This window comes from Mesoplodon mirus (genome assembly GCF_964341445.2).
Source record: "Mesoplodon mirus genome assembly, chromosome: 1".
Taxonomy (NCBI): domain Eukaryota; kingdom Metazoa; phylum Chordata; class Mammalia; order Artiodactyla; family Ziphiidae; genus Mesoplodon; species Mesoplodon mirus.
In genome coordinates, this window is record NC_138976.1 from 57,528,990 (window position 1) to 57,545,352 (window position 16,363).

Consider the following 16,363-nt stretch of genomic DNA (forward strand, 5'->3'; position numbering starts at 1 on the left):
CATGAATAATCCTGAAACTACTATTTCCTTACATTTCTTCCAAATACAGTTATAATTTCAGTTTCATTGTGCTTTCCTCCCGAAATTTTAATTTTTTTCCTTCACACAGATATTTTCATATACACCTGAATCCCCTGAGTCTCCCCAAATTTTAAACCAGAAGACTCCACTTAGATTTTTTTCCTCAGCTCTAGCATTTCTCCTCGGTCTTCCCATCTTAATCTGCTCCATTTCTAGAACAAGAAAGATCTAGCAAAAGCAAAATTTTTTAAAGTTCAACTTTCTTAAATTTTCCAAACCCCTAATACTGATATAGGGGTTTAATTTAATTCACCTAATGGTTTGTGAACCATTTGTGAACCAAACTATTCTAGAAATTTAACACCTGCAGGAAGGCTAAACGAATTGCTTAATAAGTACCATCAATCAATCAACAAATGAAAAACTACTGTTACATCTCTATGGGCATTTTTATTCTCAAGCTAATGATTTATTTACCTTTTGGTTATCAATTCTCAACTGGAGACAGCAATCAATTAAAATCCAGTAAATTTTAGGTTGATAAAATAAATGTTAACAAAGACATGATACTGAAAGACATTAGCCAGGTGATGACAACTACCTAATATTAACCAAGTAAGCAAATAACCAAGGCAGAGGTTTTAGTTACCACTAATCTACTAAAGCAAGTAAAAATGCTTCAAAAATTGCATTCTTATCCAATGTTTTTATATCATATCTTTAAATGTAACATTAAAAAGCTCCTGATTATTACATTTCAAAATTTAGATGAGTCATAGTGCTTTGAGTGCAGGAATTGGATGTGAATCAAAATTGTAAACATGCACTTGCTTGCTAGTCAAAAAGTCAATATGGACAGATTCAGGAAGAGTAAAACATATAATCTTAAAATATATCCAGGGTTTTTTAAATGGTCACTTCTCAACTGTTAACACAGTTCAGTAAACATGCAATCTGCCCATCCTGTCCTTGAATATCTCAATATTACTAAATATTTCTAACCCCATCACCTCACTTTATGGATAGGTGCCTGAGATCTAGGGTCTTTAGCGATACTTAGCAGGATTATGCCTCAAGGCCATCATAGTCTGAGGCTTACCAGAGCTGAAAGTAAGGAAAACTGAATGAGGTCCCAGAAGAGCTATAGCTTATGATACAGGATCATAAGCTTCTGTGCCTAAATCTAGAACCTGAAATTGAATCATCAAAACTAGACAATAAAACCGGCAGATACACTGGAAGAAAAAGACAGGGAATGCCCATTTTAGTTTACGGCATAAGACCTTGACCATGAAGAAACACATCAAAAAAGTGTTGAATAGATGAATGATTGATTGCATGATACTTGATAGCATGATTTCATTGATTTTAGAAGCTCCAAATTCAGAAACTAAACTGAGGGATCAGGATGCCATGGCTGAAATTAAAACTCATGGAGAGTAGGGGCAACACAGTTGCAAGTCTCTGCAAATCTTTGTATAGGGGTTGCAGACATTTCAAAACATACATTCATACATGTATGTGATATATATAGAGAGATACAGATATATACTGTTTCTTCAGGGAATTCCTGCAAATGAGGACAGAGCCAGAGAACCAGGAGGTCTGAAAACAGGCCCTGCTCACCCATAAGCCTTTGCATTAAAGTGGACAGGATCTAAGTGAGTCACTGGAAATTAGGATGAGACAGTCACCCCAGGACGAGCAGGACAGGGCTGGAATCCCCTGTGCTGCCTTCGAGAAGGGAATCGGTCGGGGGAGAGTGGGACGACTGCAACCTGCTGCAGGAAGGTATGCAAAGATCACGCCGACCTGTTTCCGAGTCGGGATCCCGCTGAGCCCCACCGCAGGCACCGGAGCCGGCCCCACCCAGGCATCCGAAAGCTCTCTAACGTAGAAGGCCTAGTCCTTCAGGAGTTCAGAACCCAGACAGGACAGGACGAGGGCAAACGGCAAGACCTGTCCCCTTCCTGGCCGCCCACACCGCAACGCGGCCCTGCCACCACATGCTCCACTGCCCCATCTCCCATCAGAGCTCCAGGCCCACAGGGCCTCAGCCTCCCTCCCAGCAAGCTGAGTCAGGCCACCGGCGGGTGCGATCCAGCGGCCTCTGTGCAGGAGGTAGCGGCCCGCAGCCAGCCGCCTGCCACCCGCATAGCTTACCTTCCTTCTGCCACAAGCTCAGCCCCACGCCGGCTGCCTGACGTGGCCCGCCCCGCCGTCTCGAAAGCCTGGGGGCGGGGACTACGGGGAGACAGCCAATGGACTGCAGACGGCAAGGGCCTGCCCCGCCTCCTCCAACTTCGGCCCGCCCGCCCTCGCTCGCGCGCACGCGCGTTCAAGGCCAAGGCCGCGCACTGCGGCTGGAAGGCAGCGTGGGCGGAGAAGCGCGGCTCCGCAGACGCCTGGGGGCAGGTAGGGCGGCGCATGCAAGTGCTGGCTGTGGGGCTGCGCCGCAGAGGAGAGTTGGCCCAGGGGAAGGCAGTTTAAAGGAACCCGCCTGGAGCTGCCACTGCAGCGTGTCCGGACGGTCCTGTTGGCAGCCTGCCCCTATGCAGCTTTTGGCGGTGCAAAGCAGCTTCTTGGTATTTGGAGATTTTGTTTCCCGGGAAAAAAGTAATACCGATAACATTAGGATTCAGAAATTTTAATACAGCCGGCAGACTTGCGGTTTCGTTCTTCGCCTTGTAACTGCTGCTTGGTATCTTTACTTCACTTGGCCAGCACAGAACATTGCAGTTCTTGATGCTACAGTGACATTATCCACCTGTTGGGTAGTCCTGCAGGTCGTCCTGGCCCAGGCATTTCTGTTGATTTAATTTGGGGAGAACTGGCGGCCATAATTGTTACTTTTATTGTTGTTATTATTTTTGTCTAATACTTATTGAGTGTCCACCCGTGCATGAACACGCATTTTCATAAGAAGGCTCTAAGACACCTGGCACCATGGAACAGAAGCTAAAAGAGGCAGCAGGAAAAAAAGATGAGGTTATGACAAAATGGAATTCTGATTGTGGATGGCAAAAGTGAAAATTATATACAAGATGAAATAGTTAAGACAAGTTGCTCTAGAGAACCTGACTTACCCAGCAGTTACTAAACCCTAGTGCACCTTTACAAGCATTTGAGGAGGTTTTTTTAAAATACCAGTAGCTGAGCCCCATTTCTAGAGATTCTGTTTTAATAGCTCTGCTGTGGGGCCTTGGCATTGGTCTTTTTCTAAGTTTCCAAAGTGTTTTTAATGTGCTGACAAGTTCTACTTCTCATTTGTAAGAAAGATTTGGTTTCCTATACTCCACTTCAGAAAAGTAATTATATACCACAGACCATCTTCAGTTCTCTCAATAATCTATTATGCATTTATTATGTAAGAATTTATCTAAATTAATTTTGAACCTACTTATACATTCAATGTTACCCTTTGAGAGAAAAGAGTGTTATAAGGTTTATAATTGCCTTTTTGATTTTATGGACTTTGATGATATTCCCCTTCAGTCTTTTTTTTTTTGGCTGCATTAGGTCTTGGCTGCATGTGACTTTCTCTACTTGCAACGAGCGAGGGCTACTCTTCGATGCGGTGTGTGGGCTTCTCATTGCAGTGGCTTCTCTTGTTGTGGAGCACGGGCTCTAGGCGTGTGGGTGTCAGTACTTGCAGCACGTGGGCTCAGTAGTTGCGACATGCAGCCCCTAGAGCGTGGGCTTTAGTAGTTGTGGCTCGTGGGCTCTAGAGCGCAGGCTCCGTAGTTGTGGTGCATGGGCTTAGTTGCCCTAAGGCATGTGGGATCTTCCCAGACCAGGGATCGAAACCGTGCCCCCTGTGTTGGCAGGCAGATTCTTAACCACTTCACCACCAGGGAGGTCCCCCCTGTTCAGCCTTAATAATTCCAAATACAACAGCACTTCTTTTAGGACTATTTTAATTCTTTTTAAAAATTCTTTTTCTATTTCCTTATTTTTTGAAATACATTAGTCAAAGTTACAATTGAACATTTAACTATGTGAACAGCACCTTTCAATGTATGTCAACTCATTTAATCCAACTTTATGAAGCAGGCACAGTTATTACACACATTTTATAAATAATGAAAATTAGGCACAAGGAGTAAAGCATCTTGATCAAGAGGCACTCTGGCTCTCAATAAATAAATGTACTGCACCTGTTATAGGAAGTCTGGTTTTAGGAGTGTTTGGGGAAACGCCCATTTAAAGAAAGATGGTGAGTCTGTGATTTTTCACTTTTGACACTTCCCCTAGATTCTGATTTGGGGCAGGATTGAGGGATTTAGGCTGTTAAACCAACAACCTAAAACTGACAACAACTTGCTGCAGATCTTGGGCTAGGCTGGAAGCACAAGGGCTCACCCTCTTCTGGGATATACTCACCCCACTTCTGGGATATACTCCTTCCATACATGACTGTAGTTCAGCAAGGATTGTTCCACCTTTTAATTTATTTAATCTATTGCTATACCTGGCACTGTGCTAGACGTGAGAGATATCAAGATGAAATACACAATCCAGAGCCTCAAGGAGCCAGCTTATCCTGGAGATTTATTTGTACAAGACTAGAGGTATAGACTTTTAGAACCAGAAAGGATGTCAGAAGCTGCCAGTCTATGACAAAGTTTTAACTAAGTGCTGAAATGAAAAATAAAGACAATGTATTAAGTTTTCATAAAAATAAATTTTTTCAGTGTAAAGGACTGTTCTTTTTGAGGTTATGCTTTGATTTTTTCTGTTAAAAATGTTCTCTCTTTAGGGCTTCCCTGGTGGCGCAGTGGTTGGGAGTCAGCCTGCCAATGCAGGGGACGCAGGTTCATGCCCCGGTCCGGGAGGATCCCACATGCCGCGGAGCGGCGGGGCCCGTGAGCCATGGCCGCTAAGCCTGCGCGTCCGGAGCCTGTGCTCCGCAACGGGAGAGGCCACAACAGTGAGAGGCCCACGTACCGCAAAAAAAAAAAAAAAAAAATGTTCTCTCTTTGGTAATATACTCTATAGCACAGGGAACTCTACCTAATGCACTGTGGTGACCTAAATGGAAGGGAAGTCCAAAAGGGAGGGGATATCTGTATGTGTATGGCTGATTGATTCATTTTGTTGTGCAGTGGAGGCTAACACAACATTGTAAAGCAACCATACTCCAATAAAAATTAATTTAAAAAAAAGAAAAAGTAAATAAAAAGAGAGCTAAATGCTAAAAAAAAATTTTAATGTAAAAAAAAATGTTCTCTCCTAATAATTAGTAGGTTAAGTTGTTGGGAGTTTTGTTTACTTTAACGACCTTAAAGTCCTGTGTTGATTCTCAAAATTTTTTGATGTTTTCCTGATTTAGTTTAACTGTCAATTGCTGGCGAGGGAAATTAAGATTGCAGAGGGACAAAGTCCAGTTCTCTTTCTACTACATACCCATTGGAACAGCCCATTTCATGAGCAGGGCTAGAAATGTTTGAAAATAATAATAACAAATTTAAAAAGAAATCAGGGTCAAGGTTAGACAACAAAGATTAGAACTGGTTCTGATAGGCCAGCTGTGTTGTTAGCCAGGAAGAGAAGTCTCCTGCCTGCTTAATTAATCAGATTAGCTAAGTAGCTTGGTTTCCTTCTGAGCTGAAAGCAAAGAATGGGGCCTGAGGGAATACAGCTACTGTATGGAGTGACTTTTTTTTTTTTTTTTTTTTTTTTTTTTTTGCGGTACGTGGGCCTCTCACTGTTGTGGCCTCTCCCGTTGCGGAGCACAGGCTGCGGAGCACAGGCTCCGGACGCGCAGGCTCAGCGGCCATGGCTCATGGGCCCAGCTGCTCCGAGGCATGTGGGATCCTCCCAGACCGGGGCACGAACCCGTGTCCCCTGCATCGGCAGGCGGACACTCAACCACTGCGCCACCAGGGAAGCCCTAGAGTGACATTTTGATTGGGGTAAGACCCAGGCAAAATCAGCTGGACTGAGTAAGGCACACCCATATCTGATATAGATATGTGGAGTCTATATTCCCTGAGAGTCAGCCTGGGGAGAATTTTTGAGAAACAGCAGGGAGAGACTGGACCCGGATGGGGGCCGTCGGAGAAGAATCAGCTTCATTCATGTAACCTGCAGAGGGTGGTCTAGACCTAATACCAGAAGCCCCAGCTCAGATGGAAATTTCAATTGAAGGATCAAAACAGACTTCAAATCTGTATATTATTTTCTGGATAGGCTTAGATCCTACATGCAATACATGCAAATGAACTCTTTGCCTTTTAAATATTCAGGACAAACCACCGTCTTGCAGAGATAAGCAAGCAGACAGCATTTCTCTGTTAAACTCCTTGTATTATTACCCCTGAAGTAGTTAAGCACTTAGTTCTCTATTGTACCAGACCCTTTAGATAAGTACACTTTTTGAAGTCAGTATAGAAGGGCCTATTGACTTTAACAACAACAAAAAAAGAAAGAGAGTAAGAAAAATGTGTCCACTCCCAAATCATTAACTGAACTGAAAAGAATATGCTAACAAAAAAAGACACTGTAGTGTGAATCCTGTACTGTAAGAGAAGGTCATATCCCCCACAGCATCAGGAGAGGCACAAAGCCTTGAACTTAGGCCCAAGCATGCTGGGCTAGCTCAACACGCCCACACATTCATCAGCAGGAACGAAACTGGGAGGAGAAATTCAGAACTGAGTCACAGGGCTCCACTGTCGACACATAACAGAAAGTAGTCTTATTAGACTTAATTAGATGTGAGTAGATGGCTCCAATGGCTCCCCATTTCTTTTAGAGAAGAAGCCAGAGCCCTTACAAAGGTCAACAAACTATACATGATCTGTCTCCCTCTACCATGCACCTCCATCCCCAACACACACACACACTGCCTGTTAATCTTTGACCTTGCCTTCTACACTCACCCCAGCCAACTCCACTCCAATCACCCTGCCTACTTGCTGCTGCAGGATCTTGGCACTTCCCCCCACATATTCTCATGACTCATTCCATTGAATCATTCAAGCCTTTGCTGAGATATTACCTCCTGGATAAGGCCTACTCTCTCAGTCAGGGTCCCAGCAGGAAACAGATGGCACAATCAAATTAGGAAAATGGAGAAGCATTTAATAAGGGACTATAAACAAAGGTGTGGTCATGGAATAAAGAGATCACAAGGGAAACTCAGGAACATTGAGGCCCCCAAAATCACCTCTGAGCCTAAAGGGGCAAGAATAAGGAGTAGTTACCAAACATGGAGAAGGCTGTGTACATAGGGACTACCTGACAGGAATTAGGAGCTTTGGTCAAGGAACACAGCCAGTCCACAGTGACCCAACAGGGAGAGGAGAGCCCAGGAGTTAACACTTTGACCTCCCTCATTCTCCTCTCTCTTTCTGATCTTCTGACACAAGGGAACCCAATGATGCTGTTCATATAGGTCCATCTCCTGGGGTACAGTGAAGGGGCAAAAAGAAGATATCTCTAAATCAATCTTACCTTGATTACCTACAACAGTTAGCTTTGGCTGTGTAACAAACCACCCAGAACTTAGAGGCTTAAAATCACAAATGTTTATATTGCAAAAGCAACCATGTCTAGTCATGGTAAGGGTGGAAAAGGCCCAGGGAAGGGAGGGGCCAAGCACCATGGAAAAATGCTGTGCAAAAACCTGGGGATCAGGAAGCCTGCCATCCAGTGTCTGGCCCAGCATGGAGGCATTAAGCCCATCTCTAGCCTCTTCCAAGGGGAGACCAGCAGGGTGCTCCAAGTCTTTCTGATGAACATGATCCAGGATACAGTCACCTACACAGAGTATGCCAAGCCCAAAGCAGTCACAGCCATGGTGGTCTACATGCTCAAACCCCAGGGATGTACTCTAGGGCTTTGGTGGCTGAGAGTACAGGATCTGCCATACCTCAACATTGAAAAAAAGAGCCCTTTTCAGGGCATCCCATGAAGTCACATAAAGGGTTGTTGTGCATTGCAGAATTGTTAAATCAGAGTAGGTAAAATCAAATAGCGGTTTGCATAAGGCTGCTGAAAGGTAGATGCATTATTATTTTGCAATGCAATTACATAACTTAATCCTGGAACATTTTGTCACACTAAGGTGTTGGGAAATCGGGTGTTTTTTTTTAACAAAGCAAAAGAAATAGGTCTTCTAAAAAGGGGTACAATAGATGAGCACAAGCAAATGGTGCTGATAAAAAGACTGGCTACCTAAAAAAACACAAACAAACAAAAAAAGAAACATTCATTCATTTTCAGGATCATGTGGGTTGCTTAGGCAATTCTGATATAGGCTGGCTTTTGCTGGTTCCTCCTGAGTCTACTTATGTGTCTACAGTCAGCTGGCATCTTGGCTGTTCTAGAATAGCCTCAGCCACCTCATGTCTGGTGGCTTGCTCAGTGTCAGCTGGAGCAATAGGGATGATGTAGCCATGTATCCATATTAACTGTAACCAATCACTTTTCTTACTCATATGACACCATCAGATCCTTGCTAATATCAAGGTACATTATTTTGATGGAATTCCCATGTTAAAACAATACCGATTTTTATTTGACCCAGCAGTGTTTCCAGCCCCAGGGGATAGAAGAGGATTGATCAAAACCAGAGGTCAGCAAATTTTTTCTGTAATGATCCAGAACGTAAATATTTTAGGTTTGTGAACCAAGAGGCAAAATTGAAGATATTATATAGAAACTTAAATAAAAAGAGAGAAAACAAATTTCCACAAAACTTTTATTGATGAAATCCAAAGTGTAATGATAATTGAGCACAATCATTTGTAATTCAGGTCTACTAATGAGAAGAATGGAATTCTTTGTTGGAAGATAATAGTTCATTTAATTGGGATTCAAAGTTTGTATTCCCTGTCATCAAAATCAGTTCCACATATTCATCTGTTAATGCTGATCTATAATGTGATTTTATGCATTTCATCTTTGAAAACACCTTTTACACAGATAGATATGGCCAAATACTGATATCAATCTATGAGAGTATGATTTTAATTGAGCATATTTATCACTTAGAAGTAATTTACAGAATTCTATTAGGTTCTTCTCGATATTTGCCAATTACCATGTCATTATATTGCAGATTAATCACTTCCAATTGAAGGTTAGGTGGAAGATACTCAGCTGCAAAGTTACATGGATTTTGAAATATGAAATTTCCTTTCCACATGCATTAAGATCCAAAAATGCTTTTAGAACTGTAGTTTGAGTGTAGAGAATATATCTCCTGCAAATTTTTGTGGGAATGAAGATCTTGCTTCTTTTTAAAACTTTGACAGCACAGGAAGTATATTAAACAGCTTGACATTACTTGTGATTCAAACAGCATCAGTTGTTCCTAAAATGACTTTCCCACAGCATTACATTTGCATATGGGCACTGTCTGCCTTGTAATTTTATATTGAGAAATTGACCAAGTCTGCAGCAAAAGTGAATTTTCAAAACCAGTCAGTGTTCAATAAAAGTGATCGAGGGAAATTCTCATTTCAAAAAAATTCAGTCTTGGGCTTCCCTGGTGGCGCAGTGGTTGAGAGTCTGCCTGCCAATGCAGGGGACAAGGGTTCGTGCCCCAGTCCGGGAAGATCCCACGTGCCGCGGAGCGGCTGGGCCCATGAGCCATGGCTGCTAGCCTGCGTGTCCGGAGCCTGTGCTCTGCAATGGGAGAGGTCACAAGAGTGAGAGGCCCGCGTACCACAAAAAAAAAAAAAAAAAAATCAAAAAAATTCAGTCTCAGGCCTGAGTTCAAAAATTGTACTAAAACTACCACTGCTAAGCCATCAAACTGCTGTATGGTAGGGCAAGGCAAAATATTCACCTTCTATTTTTGACAAAAGTTCACAGAACTGATGATTGTTAAGTCCACCAGAGTAAATGAAGTTTAACATGGAGGCTACTGGTTCAAAAGCACAAGAAATTGAAAAACTTTCTGCAAATGACCCACTGATGAATAACACGATTAACCACAGGCTTTAAATACCTATCATTTCACAAGCTTTATAAATTTGTTCAGGTAAGCCTTCTCTGCTCCACACATATTTTTATCACCATCAGTTGGAACTCAGCAGATTCCATTCAGATTGTACTGAATTAAGGCTTTCTCAACTTCTTTGAAAATATTCTCATCTATAGTTGTTCCATGCTGACAATTTATAGAGGCTGATTCTTCAGTCAAACTCAGCATTGACTCCTTGAATAAACAATGTACTGAACGGTATTAGTAACATCTGTCAACTCATCAAGAGACAAGGAAAACCTGTGGAAATCGTTTAATACTTTGTTTTTTAATTAACTATTGATGTTGCTCCCAGTGTCCTCAACTCTTCAAGGAACTGTTCTCAGTGAAAGGCTACTGGTCTTAAACAAGTTTATTTTCTCCAGAAATACGTCTTTAGCTGCTGCAATCAAACATGACTTAATTAACTCACCATCAGTAAACGGCTTTCCTTGCTCGACTAACAAATGAGCCACTCAGAAATTTACTATGGTTGCAATTTTTTTCATTTTTATTTTTGTGGAGAAATTCTGCTGTGATATGTTGCATTTTAAATATGCATATTTTTCTGATCATTGATTTCCTGTGAGTTGGGAACATTGTGATGAATCTGGGAATGTCAATATATAATGTAATCTTTTCACACAGGTATAGTGACTGTACAATAAACACATACTTTGTCAACTATTTTGAAAGCAAAATAATCCATATCCATTGTGCCTTTAAAAGCATGACATAAAAGGTGAGTGACGTCAAAAAAATGGTGCGATAGGAGACCTCAGCCTCCCTCCTCCCACAAAGATCAACAGTTAGACAGTTATCCACAAACAAAAACAGTTCTGGGAGAGCTCTGGGGTCCACCTAAGAAACTTCAGCAACAGGGAACTCCCTGGTGGTCCAGTGGTTAGGACTCTGTGCTTTCATTGCTGAGGGCCTGGGTTCAATCCCTGGTGGGGGAACTAAGATCCCACAAGCTGCACAGCATGACCAAAAAAGAAAAAAAAGACAAAAAACAACTTCAGCGACACAGTGGAACAACAACCTGAAAACAACTGCAAGAAAAGAGGGAAGACAGCTTAATTCTGCCTGCTTCATCCCATCCCCCAAGCCAGCATGGCTCAATGCCAAGGGGAAACTTCCCAACTAGAAAGAGTCTCCTTCATCAGGAAAGGAAGAGTAAGGTGAGTAACTAGCTTCCCCAGCCTTTTGGGACACTGCACAAACATCCCACTTTAGATTCACCCAACCAAGACCTGCGAAGATGAGACATATAGAGATGGCTAGAAACAAGGAAGAAAAGCAAGGGCTACCAGTAGCAGCCATACAGCTAGAGCAATTACAGTTCAAAGTGACCAGCTTTGCAGATAAACCTGACAGATTTGGCCACAGAAGAAACCAATGGCCCAAACAGTCACTGAGGAGCCCTGTGTCATCAGCTTTCACCCCACAGATACTCATCTTCACTGACAACAGCCGCCTGAGTCCCTCCCTGCTCCCTTCCCCACCTCTCACCCTACCAGGGCCGGGGGATTGCACTAACTCAGCCCAGGCCTCTGCAGCTCTGTGAATGCAACACACCAGTCTCGACCTCTGAGTTGAACCCCACCACTGTACGTACATTCAAGGTTAGCCCTTCCAGCTGTGCACTTGCATGCCACTGGCTTGATGCCTGTCACTGGGCTCCACTGCAATACATATACCCAGGAGGAGACTGTGCAGCCACAGGAGAGCACGTCAATGACCAGAGCCCATGCAGGTGCTTGTGGGACCAGATTAGACCCTGTCTTCTGTCACTGGCCTGTACCACTGCTCTCACCTGCAGCTAAGCCCCTCCAGCTAGGCATCTGCATGCCCCTGGCCCAGCCCCCATCACTGGCCTTCACTGCCATGCACCCATGGCAAGACCCAGCAGCCATGGTAGTACACAACAACAGCTGGCATCCCACAGCTGTCAGTGAGTTCATAGTTGGCCCCAGCCCTTGCTGCCTGCCCTGGCCCCTATCACTACATATGTATCTGCAACTGGTCCTCACCACTACATAGATACCTGCAGCTGGCCCTCTGTAATCAGCACTGACTCTGGTCACCACCACTGCCTGCCCTGATCCCTAGAAATAAACATACTAAAACTAATGGGATGTTACAAAAGCATTTCTAAGGGGGCTGTTTATAGCAATAAATGTCCACATTAAGAAAAAAGAAGGATATCAAAGAATCTAACTTTACACTTTAAGGAACTAGAAAAAGAAGAACAAACTAAACCCAATGTTAGCAGAAGGAAATAAATGAGAGACCATAAAAACAATAGAAAAAGTTAATAAAACGAAGAACTGTTTTTTTAAAGATAAACAAAATTGAAAAACCTTTAGCTAGACAAAGAAAAATTAAGAAAAGAGTTAAATAAATAAAATCAGAAATGAAAGAGGAGATATTGCAACTGATACCACAGAAATACAAAAGATCATAAGAGACTGCTATGAACAATTATACACCAACAAACTGGAAAAATTCCTAGAAACCCACTACCTACCAAGACTGAATCATGAAGAAATAGAAAATCTGAATAGACCAAAGAGTAAGGAGATTGAATCAGTAATCAAAAAACTCGCAAGAAACAAAAAAGCCCAGGACCAGGTGGTTTTACTAGTAAATTCTCCCAAACATTTAAAGAAAAATTAATGACAATTTTTCTCAAACTCTTCCAAAAAATTTAAAAAAAGGGAACACTAAAAAAATAAAATAAAAGGAGGGAACACTAACAAACACATTTTATGAGGCCAACATTACCCTGATACCAAAACCAGATAAGTAAGGACACTACAAGAAAACTAAAGACCAATATCCATAATGAATATAGATACAAAAATTCTCAACAAAATGTTAGCAAACCAAATTCAACAGCACATAAAAAGATTTTACACCACAATCAATCAGGATTTATCCTTGAGATGCAAGGATAGTTCAACATATATAAATCAATAAATGTGATACACCACATTAATAGAATGAAAGATAAAAATCATATGATCATCTCAATAGATGCAGAAAAAAGTGACAAAATACAACAACATTTCATGATAAAAAATGCTCAACAAATTGGGTATACAAGAAACATACCTCAACATAATAAAGGCCATGTATGACAAACCCACAGCTAACATTATTTTCAATGGCAAAAAATTAAAAGCTTTTCCTCTATAATCAGGAGCAAGACAGGGATTCTCACTCTCACTCTTATTCAACATAGTACTGGAAGACCTAGCCAGAGCAATCAGGCAAGAAAAAGAAATAAAAGGCATTCAACTCAAAAAAGAAGCAGCAAAATTATCTTTTTCTGCAGATGATATGATCTGATATGTAGAAAATCCTAATGACACCACCAAAAAATTTGTTAGAACTAATCAATGAATTCAGTAAAGTTGCACAATACAAAATCAACATACAGAATCAGTTGGGCATCTATACACTAACAACAAAACATCCAAAAAAGAAATAAAGAAAATAATCCCATTCACAATAATATCAAAAACAATAAAGTATTTAGGAATAAATTTAACCAAAAAGATGAAAGATCTGTACTGAAAACTACAAAACTCTGAAGAAAGAATATGAAAAAGACACAAACAAATGGAAAATTATGCCATGCTCGTGGATTAGAAGAATTAATATTGTTAAAATGTCCATACTGCCCAAAGTCATCTTTATTCAATGAAATCCCTATCAAAATTTCAACTTCTTTTTTCACAGAAATAGAAAAAAATCCTAATATTTGTATGAAACCACAAAAGATCCCAAATAGCCAAAGCAATCCTGAGAAAGAAGAACAAAGCTAGAGGCATCCGTTTCTGATTTCAAGCTACATGGCAAAGCTATAGTAATCAAAACAGTATGGTACTGGCAAAAAAAAAAAAAAAAAAAAAAAAAAAGGACACATAGACCAATGCAACAAAATCAAGTGCCTAGAAATAAAACCTTGAATATATGGTCAACTGATATTTGACAAGGGAACCAAGAAAACTTAATGGGTAAAGATATTCTCTTCAATAAATGAAGCTGGGGAACCTGGGTAACTACATGCATAAGAATAAAATTGGGCTCCTATCTTATACCACTTAAAAGAATAACTCAAAATGGATTAAAGACTTGAACATAAGAACAGAAACTGTAAAACTCCAAGAAGATAATGGGAAAATCTCTTCAACAGTGGTCTTGGCAATGATTTTTTGGATATGACACCAGAAACACAGCAACAAAAGCAAAAATTAACAAGTGGGATTACATCAAACTGAAAAGCTTCTGCAGAGCAAAAGAAACACTCAACAAAATGAAAAGGCAACCTATGGAATGGGAGAATGTATTTGCAAATCACGTATCTGATAAGGGGTTGATATTCAAACTATGTAAAGAACTCATATAACTTAATAGCAAAACAAATGGCTATTATCAAAAAGACAAGAGATAACAAGTGTTGGTGAGGGTGTGGAAAAGGGAACATTTGTGCACTGTTGGTGACAATGCAAATTAGTACAGCCACTATGGAAAATAGTATGGATGTTGCTCAAAAAATTAAAAATAGAACTACCACATGATCCCGCAATCCCACTTCTGGGTATATATACACAGGAAATGAAAACAGGATCTTGAAGAGTTATCTGCATTCCCAAGTTCATTGAAGCATTATTTACCATAGCCAAGATATGGAAACAACGTAAGTTTCTGTCAAAGGATGAATGGATAAAGAAGTTGTGGTATATGTAAACACAATGGAATATTATTTAGCCATGAGAAAGAAGGAAATTCTGAGAACATGGATGAATCTTGAGGGAATTATGCTAAGTGAAAGAAATCAGACAGAGAAAGACAAATACTGTATGATCTCACTTATATGTGGAATCTAAAAGAGCCAAACTCATAGAAACAGAGTAAAATGGTGGTTACCAGGGACTGCGGGTGTGGGGGAAATGGGAGATATTGGTCACAGGGTACAAATTTCCAGTTATAAGATGAATTAGTTCTAGGGATCTAAAGTACAGCATGGTAATTATAGTTAATAATATTATATAATTGGAAGTTGCTAAGACAGTAGATCTTAAATATTCTCACCACAAAAAAGAAATAGTAATTATTTAATGTGATAGAGGTATTAGCTATCTGTGGTGTAATCATTTTGCAATATATAAATGTATCAAATAAATGTATTGCAAACCTTAAACTTCACACAATTATATCTCAATATATTTGAGATATATTTGTGAATGTATTTGTGTCAATATATCTCAGTAAAGCTAGGAAAAAAAGCATGACATATAAAGCTTACTTTTCTTATTTTGACATGATGGATCTGTACTGGTTTTTTTTTTTAAACACATTGTAGAGTAGTAGTTTCCTTTTTTTTATTAATTTATTTTATTTATTTATTTTGGGTTGTGTTGGGTCTTCGTTGCCGTGCGCAGGCTTTCTCTAGTTGCGACGAGCAGGGTCTACTCTTCGTTGTGGTGCACGTGCTTCTCATTGCGGTGGCTTCTCTTGTTGTGGAGCACAGGCTCTAGGTGCACGGGCTTCAGTAGTTGTGGAACGTGGGCTCAGTAGTTGTGGTGCACAGACTTACTTGCTCCGCAGCATGTGGGATCTTCCCAGACCAGGGCTCGAACCCATGTCCCCTGCATTGGCAGGCGGGTTCTTAACCACTGCACCACCAGGGAAGTCCCTGTACTGATATTTTTTTAATGTAGAAATTATTCTTAGCTTGCAGGCTCTACAAAAGCAGGTGAAGGTCTAGACTTGACCCACACACTGTATTTTACTTACCCTAACCCAAGCCCATTATGGCTATTTTGTTCCCCTTTGCCAGATACTTTCCCAGACTCCATTATAGCAAGGTGTGGCCATGTGATTCGGTTCTGTCCTATGAGACTTACAGAACTATAAGATTTCTAAAGAATTTTCTTTAACCAGAAAAAGAGGGCATTACAGGGAAGAAGTCATTTGCCCTTGCTCCGGGCTTTTGTGTTTGTGGAGAATGTATGAAAAAGTAGCAATTGGTTGGGAGATTGGGATTGACATATATACACTAATATGTATAAAATGGATAACTAATAAAAACCTGCTGTATACAAAAAGTAGCAATTGGTTCTGTTGCTGCTTCCTTAGCTATGGTCCTGTCCCCATCCCACCTCACCCCAGATTTAGACATAACCCCTCACCTAGGCACTTACTTAACTCCAGAGAACTCCCTAGCCCCCTTCTGCTATCTGAGGATAGGACGATAAGTCTGCAACCTGGAGATGGCCCTTACCCTAACCTGATGATGCTGATCTCTGACTTTCAGCTTCCAGAACTGTGAAAAATTAAAATTCTGTTGTTTAA

The 16,363-nt window shown here is 41.0% G+C and overlaps 1 protein-coding gene across 2 annotated transcripts in view; it reads right to left on the reverse strand.

Annotated features, from left to right (window-relative positions):
• The window catches only part of FOCAD (focadhesin), a 318,435-nt gene extending 316,194 nt beyond the window's left edge, over positions 1-2,241 (reverse strand). For both annotated transcript variants that reach the window (XM_082612332.1, XM_082612336.1), the window contains exon 1: positions 2,185-2,241. The gene's annotated coding sequence lies outside the window, so the exon portion shown is untranslated. The remainder of the gene's footprint in view (positions 1-2,184) is intronic.
• Positions 2,242-16,363: the final 14,122 nt, after the last annotated feature.